The sequence below is a fragment of the Aquarana catesbeiana genome, linkage group LG01 (assembly GCF_042186555.1).
Source record: "Aquarana catesbeiana isolate 2022-GZ linkage group LG01, ASM4218655v1, whole genome shotgun sequence".
In the NCBI taxonomy this organism is placed as follows: Eukaryota; Metazoa; Chordata; class Amphibia; order Anura; family Ranidae; genus Aquarana; species Aquarana catesbeiana.
The window spans coordinates 768741489-768750418 of record NC_133324.1 but is presented as its reverse complement, the minus strand read 5'-3'; the positions used below and the strand labels follow the sequence as shown (position 1 = coordinate 768750418).

Here is an 8930-nt window from a genome sequence, read left to right as displayed (position 1 = left end):
AACACTGGCGCATGCGCTTCAGCCCCCGCTCTGCAGTCTATGCAGCTACAGCCGAAGTGGGCGGGATTGATTGTGGAGGAGCAAAAAAAAAAGCTTCAAGCCTGTGGGCGTCTTAATAGAGGACTCAGTGGCCCCGCCTACAGATTTTTTTTTAATCCTTATCAGGGGCGGGACAGTCAGCCACGCCGCGCGTTTATAGGTTGTGTAGGCGGGGCTTGATAGATACTTTCTAAGAGTTTGAGGCGTGGTTTAGCCTCCAGGCCGGTTGGCCGCGGGGTGGGCGGGTTTTATACGCATTGTGGGGCGTGTAAATAGTAGAGTAATAGATGGGAGAAACGTGAAGTGGGTAGGACTGTTGGATGAATGGGCGGGGCGTGAGGTTAGTGGCTGAGGGGGCGGCGCGGTGCTCGGGAGCTGGACGCATTTTGGTGCCGGGGGAGAGTGGAGAGCGGAGGACAGGTGAGCTGGGCAACCGTTTATGGGGTGCCTGTGTCTTGGGGGGAAGCTGTCATCACATAGAGGTCACAGCCGGCATACTGTCAGTGAGCTGCAGTACTTAGAGCACTGTGTGCGTGTGTTCAGACACACAACTTATCCCTCCTCTGATCATCATTCTTCTAATTGGCTCCGGTCACCCCTATAGGAGATGTATAGAGGAGTTACATCTCGTGCTATGGTGGGCTCACATCTTCTATACGATTCAACCTTCCTGATGTCTGCAGTTGTAGCATCACCCTGATCTGTATGATGTCCTCACTTCTGTGCCATCTCATCATCACAGGGAGCTATAGAACGCCTCTGTATAATAACCCCTATATGGCCCCCAGATCCCAACTTCTCTGTATAGATAACCCCTATAGGGCCCCCAGATCCCAACTTCTCTGTATAAATAACCCCTATAGGGCCCCCAGATCCCAACTTCTCTGTATAAATAACCCCTATAGGGCCCCCAGATCCCAACTTCTCTGTATAAATAACCCCTATAGGGCCCCCAGATCCCAACTTCTCTATATAATAACCCCTATAGGAGCCCCAGATCCCAAATCACAGGTACCCACAGAACTCTTCTGTATAATAACCCCTATAGGGGCCCCAGCTCTTCTATAGGATCTCGCCTACCTGACATGTCTGCACTCAGCACAAATCAGGGATCTACAGAATTCTGTATAATAACCTCTATAGGGGCCTCAGCTCCTACATCACAGAGACCTACACAACTCCTCTGTATAATTGCCCCTATAGGGGCCCCAGCTCTTCTTTAGGATCTCGCCTACCTGACATGTCTGCACTCAGCACATCACATGGGGCTATAGAACTCCTCTGTATAATAACCCCTATAGGGACCTACAAAACTCCTCTGTATAATAACCTCTATATGGGCCCCAGCTCCCACATCACAGGGACCCATAGATCTCCTCTGTATAATAAACCCTATAGGGGCCCCACCTCCCACATCACAGGGACCCATAGATCTCCTCTGTATAATAACCCCTATAGGGGCCTCAGCTCTCACATCACAGGGGCCCGTAGATCTCCTCTGTATAATAACCCCTATAGGGGCCCCAGCTCACACATCACAGGGACCCATAGAATTCCTCAGTATAACCCCTATAGGGGCCCCAGATCCCACATCACAGGGACCTATAGAACTCCCCCATATAATAACCTCTATAGGGGGCCCAGCTCCCACATCACAGGGACCTACAGAACTCCTCTGTATAATAATCCCTATAGGGACCCCCTTCTCCCAAATCACAGGGACCTACAGAACTCCTCTGTATAATAACCTCTATGGGGCCCCAGCTCTCACATCACAGGGACCCACAGAACTCCTCTGTATAATAACCTCTATGGGGCCCCAGCTCTCACATCACAGGGACCCACAGAACTCCTCTGTATAATAACCTCTATGGGGCCCCAGCTCTCACATCACAGGGACCTACAGGACTCTTCTGTATAATAACCCCTATAGGGGCCCTAGCTCTCATCACAGGGACCTACAAAAATCCCATGTATAATAACCCCTATAAGGGCCCCAGCTCTTCAATAGGATCTCGCCTACCTGACATGTCTGCACTCAGCACAAATCAGGGATCTACAGAATTCTGTATAATAACCCCTATAGGGGCCCCAGCTCCTACATCACAGAGACCTACAGAACTCCTCTGTATAATAACCCCTATAGGGACTCCCACATCACAGGGACCCATAGAACTCCTCTGTATAATTGCCCCTATAGGGGCCCCAGCTCTTCTTTAGGATCTCACCCACCTGAAATGTCTGCACTGAGCACATCACATGGGGCTATAGAACTCCTCTGTATAATAACCCCTATAGGGACCCCCAGCTTCCACATCACAGGGACCTGTAGATCTCCTCTGTATAATAAACAGTATAGGGGCCCCAGCTCCTACATCACAGAGACCTATAGAACTCTCCTGTATAATAACCCCTATAGGGGCCTCAGCTCTCACATCACAGGGAGGGGCCCCAGCTTTCACATCACAGGGACCCGTAGATCTCCTCTGTATAATAACCCCTATAGGGGCCCCAGCTCTCACATCACAGGGACCTACAGAACTCCTCAGTATAACCCCTATAGGGTCCCCAGATCCCACATTACAGGGACCTATAGAACTCCCCCGTATAATAACCTCTATAGGGGGTCCAACTCCCACATCACAGGGACCTATGGAACTCCTCTGTATAATAACCCCTATAGGGATCCCACATCACAGGGACCTATAGAACTCCTCTGTATAATAACCCTTATAGGAGCCCCAGCTCTCACATCACAGGGACCCATGGAACTCCTGTGTATAATAACCCATATAGGGGCCCCAGCTCTCACATCACAGGGACCTATAGAACTCCCCTGTATAATAACCTCTATAGGGGGCCCAGCTCTCACATCACAGGGACCCATAGAACTCCTCAGTATAACCCCTATAGGGGCCCAGCTACCACATCACAGGGATCTACAGAACTCCTCTGTATAATAAGCCCTATAGAGGCCCCAGCTCTTCTATAGGATCTCACCTACCTGACATGTCTGCACTCAGCATAAAACAGGGATCTGCAGAATTCTGTATAATAACCCCCTGTAGGGGCCCCATCTCCTACATCAGAGTCCTACAGAACTCTTCTGTATACTAACCCCTATAGGGGCCCCAGTTCTCACATCACAGGGACCTACAGAACTCCTCCGTATAATAACCCCTATAGGGGCATCAGCTCTTACATCACAGGGACCCATAGAACTCCCCTGTATAATAACCTCTATAGGGGGCCCAGCTCTCACATCACAGGGACCCATAGAACTCCTCTGTATAATAACCCCTATAGGGATCCCCAACTTCTCTGTATAATAAGCCCTATATGGGCCCCAGCTCTTCTATAGGATCTCACCTACCTGACACGTCTGCACTCAGCACAAATCAGGGATCTACAGAATTATGTATAATAACCCCTATAGGGGCCCCAGCTCTCACATCACAGGGACCTACAGAACTCCTCAGTATAACCCCTATAGGGGCCCCAGATCCCACATTACAGGGACCAATAGAACTCCCCCATATAATAACCTCTATAGGGGGCCGAACTCCTCTGTATAATAACCCCTATAGGGATCCCACATCACAGGGACCTATAGAACTCCTCTGTATAATAACCCTTATAGGGGCCCCAGCTCTCACATCACAGGGACCCATGGAACTCCTGTGTATAATAACCCCTATAGGGGCCCCAGCTCTCACATCACAGGGGCCCACAGAACTCCTCTGTATAATAACCCCTATAGGGGTCCCAGGTCTCACATCACAGAGACCTATAGAACGCCTCTGTATAATAACCCCTATAGGGACCCCAGCTCCTACATCACAGAGACCTGTAGAACTCTCCTGTATAATAACCCCTATAGGGGCCTCAGCTCTCACATCACAGGGACCCATAGAACTCCCCCGTATAATAACCTCTATAGGGGGCCCAGCTACCACATCACAGGGACCTACAGAACTCCTCTGTATAATAAGCCCTATAGGGGCCCCAGCTCTTCTATAGGATCTCACCTACCTGACATGTCTGCACTCAGCATAAATCAGGGATCTACAGAATTCTGTATAATAACCCCTATAGGGGCCCCATCTTCTACATCAGAGTCCTACAGAACTCTTCTGTGTACTAACCCCTATAGGGGCCCCAGTTCTCACATCACAGGGACCTACAGAACTCCTCCATATAATAAACCCTATAGGGGCATCAGCTCTTACATCACAGGGACCCATAGAACTCCTCTGTATTATAACCCCTATAGGTGCCCCAGCTCTCACATCACAGGGACCCACAGAACTCCTGTATAATAACCCCTGGAAGGGCCCCAGCTCCCACATCACAGGGACCCGTAGATCTCCTCTGTATAATAACCCCTATAGGGGCCCCAGCTCTCACATCACAGGGACCCATAGAGCACCTCTGTATAATAACCCCTATAGGTGCAAAAATTCTCACATCACAGGGACCCACATAACTCCTCTGTATAATAACCCCTATAAGGGGCCCCAACTCTCACATCACAGGGACCTATAGAACTCCTCTTTCTAACCTCTATAGGGGCCCCAGCTCCCACATCACATGGACCTACAGAACTCCTCTGTATAATAACCCCTTTAGGGGCCTCAGCTCTTCTATAGGATCCTACCTACCTGACATGTCTGTACTCACCACATCACAGGGACCTATAGAACGCCTCTGTATAATAACCCCTTTAGGTGCCCTGGTTCTTCTATAGGATAGCACCTGCCTGCAATTAGAGGGTGATGCTATAACTCCTCTATATATTATTTACTATAATTGATCATGTTGTACAGTCACATCAGTCCTTGTCCTCACATGTAGACAAGAGCCAGTATAAAACCTATCAGCATATCTTTTGCAGTGTAGGTGTAAACTCCATGCAATAAGGGTCGGTCCTTGCCAAATGCAGTGCGTGGAAACAGGCATTTTCCCACATGGGAACATGCTGCCCTCTGCAGATGTGTGCAATTATTAATTTGTCATGGCACCCCCATGCATCTGGTGTTCACGGCCACCAAAATGCATGGTACCATGCGGTTTGGTGTGGCAGGATTGTAAAATTCGTACCTGCCGTGCTTTTTGCACTTTCAGCAGCCCATTGGAATTCATGGGCTAGCGAAAATGTGCAAAAACGTACACGCTCAGATGCACCAAGATGGTGTGAACCAGTCCTTAGTGCCCAGGTGAGATTTGAACGGAGGACCCCTGTGCTGCAAAGCAGGCATGTCAACCCCTAAATCACTATGCTACCCACTTAGTATGTCATATAGCAGGGGTAGGCAACCTCGGCCCTCCAGCTGTGGTGAAACTGCAAATTCCATCATGTCTCTGCCTCTGGGAGTCATGCCTGTGAGTGTTAGGGTTTTGTAATGTCTCATGGGACTTGTAGTTTCAAAACAGCTGGGGGGGGCAAGGTTTCCTACCCCTGTCCTATAGTGTCCTCAGCTCTTATGTCTGTTTTATAGGATATAACCTTCCTGAGCAGTCTGTAGTGATGCTACTTGTCTGTATATTGTGCCCTATAGTGTCTTCGGCTCCCATGTCTGGTTATATAGGATCTAACCTTACTGAGCATTCTGTAGTTATAGGGTGATGATATAACTCCTAATCCTCTTGTATTGAATTACAACTGTAAAACACTGCACAAACTGCTGGCACTATAAAAATTCTGTACGATGATGATGAAAAAAAAAAAAAAAAAAAAAACTAATTTGTATAATACAACCATTTTCAACCAGGGTTCTGTGAAATTTTGTGGTTTCTCCAGAGGGTGCTAGGGGTTCCTTGAGCAGTAGCTGATTTACTGCTCATCTGATGGCATTTGGCAGTTCTCCACTGTCCAGCAATAAAAGGAGATATTTTTCTATGACCACCAATCTAAGGAGGCGTTTCTCTAATGACCTCCAATCGAAGGAGGCATTTCTACGGGGACCACTAACTTATGGAGGCATTTCTCCAGTGACCACTAACTCATGGAGGCATTTCTCCAACGACCTTCAACGTAAGGAGGCATTTCTCCAACGACCTTCAACGTAAGGAGGCATTTCTCCAACGACCTTCAACATAAGGAGGCGTTTCTCCATCTACCTTCAACGTAAGGAGGTGTTTCTTTACTGACTATATATTTTGGGTGTCAAATACTCTGGGTATCAAAAAATCAGGAGCTAACCTACTTAACTAAGTGGGAGGAAGAGCTGGGGATGACCATCCCTAGATCAAAATGGGAAAGAGCGTTTCTACTAACACACAAATTATCTTTATCAAATAGACATCTGGAAAGGCATTACAAAATCTTAGCAAGATGGTATAGATGCATGGTAGATATGCATAAAATAAATGGGGAAAACAAAGAGGTATGTTGGAGATGCCAAAATGCAAGAGGTACAATGTCACACATATGATACTACTGCCCGGGGGTTCAGATATTTTGGTCAAAGATTTATAATATATATCAAGCTATTACAGGACAAAGTATACAACCAGATGTATTAGTTTCAGTTTTGTCAATGATCCCTGGCTCTATGAAGGCTATAAAAAATATATATTAAGACACATGTTAACAGCAGCACGGACTGTCATAGCTCAAAAATGGAGGAAAAAGGTCCCTCTATTGAGGAATGGGTGTGTGAGATAGGCGAGATACAGTCCCTGGAATTGATGATAACGACAGAAGCAGGTTTAAAGGAACAAACCTTAAAAACATGGTAGAAATGGGAGGAGTTCAGAACTTCAGCAACTCTATCAAATTATTTGTAGAGCAACGTTACAGGGCCTTTTTGTTTTAGATTTCCCTTCCCTTCCAGTATCTTTTTTTTTTTTTTTTTTTTTTTTATCCCTCCCCTTACTTTCCCCTTCCTTCCTTTTTTTTTTTTTTTATCCCTCCTCTTACTTTCCCCTTCCTTCTCCTTCTTTTTTTTTTTTTTTTTTTTTAATGTATTTATTTATTTTATTTTTGTGGTTAAAGTGGGTTTGAGTGAATGTTTGTCTAGTATGTATGTGTTTGGAGTAGATTACTAGAGTGATTGGGAAAATAATAGCTATAAGCATGGAATTATATATAGGACAGAGAGTTATGAATCAATTGTTAAATTGTACCTTTTAATATATCCAATAAATTTTTCTTTTCTTTTGTGTATATGTTGTATAAAAAGGAAACATTTATAAAATAAAGATTATATAAAAAAAATACTCTGGGTATGCCACTATTCTTTAACTTATTGATCATTCTAATGTACTATGAATGGTAGACATATCAGGGGCTCCCTGAGACCTGAACATTATTTCAGGGTTTCCTCAGGGGTAAGGCCTTTCTTAAACAGGCGGCTGTTTACATGCATTGGCTATGATGCTTTGCGCCACGGCAAATTTAATACGGCATGTTGAGCTGACAGGTGGCACAGTCAAACACTTGGCTCTCAGTTTTATTAGTTCCATATTAATTGTTAAAAAAAAAAAAGCAGGAGGTGGCAGGATCACCTCCTGAATGCCTGATAGCAGCTGTTTAGCCAAATTCTGAAAAGCAGTCCACTGTGAATCACTTTTCAAAGAATAGGCTGGTGTGAACCCAGCCTAAAAGGTTGAGAAGGGCTTGGTACAGTATATCATATTCTATGATGTCTTCTTATGCAGGATCTTACCCTCCTGACATGTCTGCCAACCCTGGATCTTTATAATGTGTTCAATAGTGTTTTTAGCCTATATATGTTCCTCTATATCATTTAAACTTTCTGACATATCTGCAGTTATAACATCACACCACATTAAAGTTGTAGCACTGCTCATTTTCTGTGATATACAGTGGCAATAAAAAGTATGTGAACCACTTGGAATTAATTGGTGGTATGCAACAATTTTTCCATAAAATGTTATCCTCATCTAAGTCACAATAATAGATAAACACAATGTGCTTAAGCTGATAACGCACACAATTCCAATTTTCTTTTTTTTTTTTTTAATTGAACACACAAACATTCATAATACTGTAGGAAAAAGTAAGTGAACCCGTAGGCTAATTATTTCAACAAAAGCTAATTGGAGTCAGTAGTTCGCACACCTGAAGTCTAGTTAAAAAAAGAATGTTGAGGTGTGGTTTATAACTACTGTGATTGATAAGACACTAAAAAAAATAAGATTGCTGTTCATAGGAAGCATCAGTTGATGTGAGCCATGCCTTGCAAAAAGGAGCTCTTTGAAGACATACAATTTAAGAGTAGTTGATCTGCATAAAGCTGGAAAGGGATACAAAGCAATCTCAAAGTGTTTAGAGATCCATCAGTCGATATTTGGACAAATTGTATGAATGGAGACCATTTAGTACTGTGGCTACACTTGTAAAATTTGGGTGCACAGCCAAGATGACTCCTAATGCACAACGCAGAATCCTCAATGAGGTAAATAAGAACCCACGAGTAACAGCTAAAGGCTTGAAGACATAATTGGAACTGGTAAACATCTCTAATCATGAGTCTGTCATACAGAAGTCTTTGAACAGGCAGGGTTTCCATGGAAGAACACAACAGAGGAAGCCGTTGCTCTCCAAAAACCTGCAACGATACAGGGAAAATGTTTTGTGGACTGATGAAACAAAAGTTGAATTGTTTGGGAAGAACATTCCGCATTATGTATGGTGCAAAAAGGCCACAGCTTACCAACATCTTCCCAACAGTGGAGGGAACATCATGATTTGGGCATGTTTCGCTGCCTCAGAGTCTAGACCCACTTGTCATCATCGAGGGGAAAATACATTTCAAAGTTTACCAAATTCCTCCAAGATAATGACAGAATGGCTGAACTGAAGCCCAGAAGTTGGGTGATGCAGCAGGACAATGACCCTAAGCATCAAAGTAAATCCACAACGA

At 45.0% G+C, this 8930-nt stretch overlaps 1 protein-coding gene across 2 annotated transcripts in view; it reads left to right on the top strand.

The window, feature by feature from the left end:
* The first annotated feature begins 348 nt into the window (after positions 1–348).
* Positions 349–8930, top strand: part of MFAP3L (microfibril associated protein 3 like) — a 108292-nt gene continuing 99710 nt past the window's right edge. Inside the window, exon 1 of one of the 2 annotated variants that reach the window (XM_073606361.1) lies at positions 349–459. The gene's annotated coding sequence lies outside the window, so the exon portion shown is untranslated. The remainder of the gene's footprint in view (positions 460–8930) is intronic. The other variant, XM_073606352.1, reaches the window with a different exon arrangement.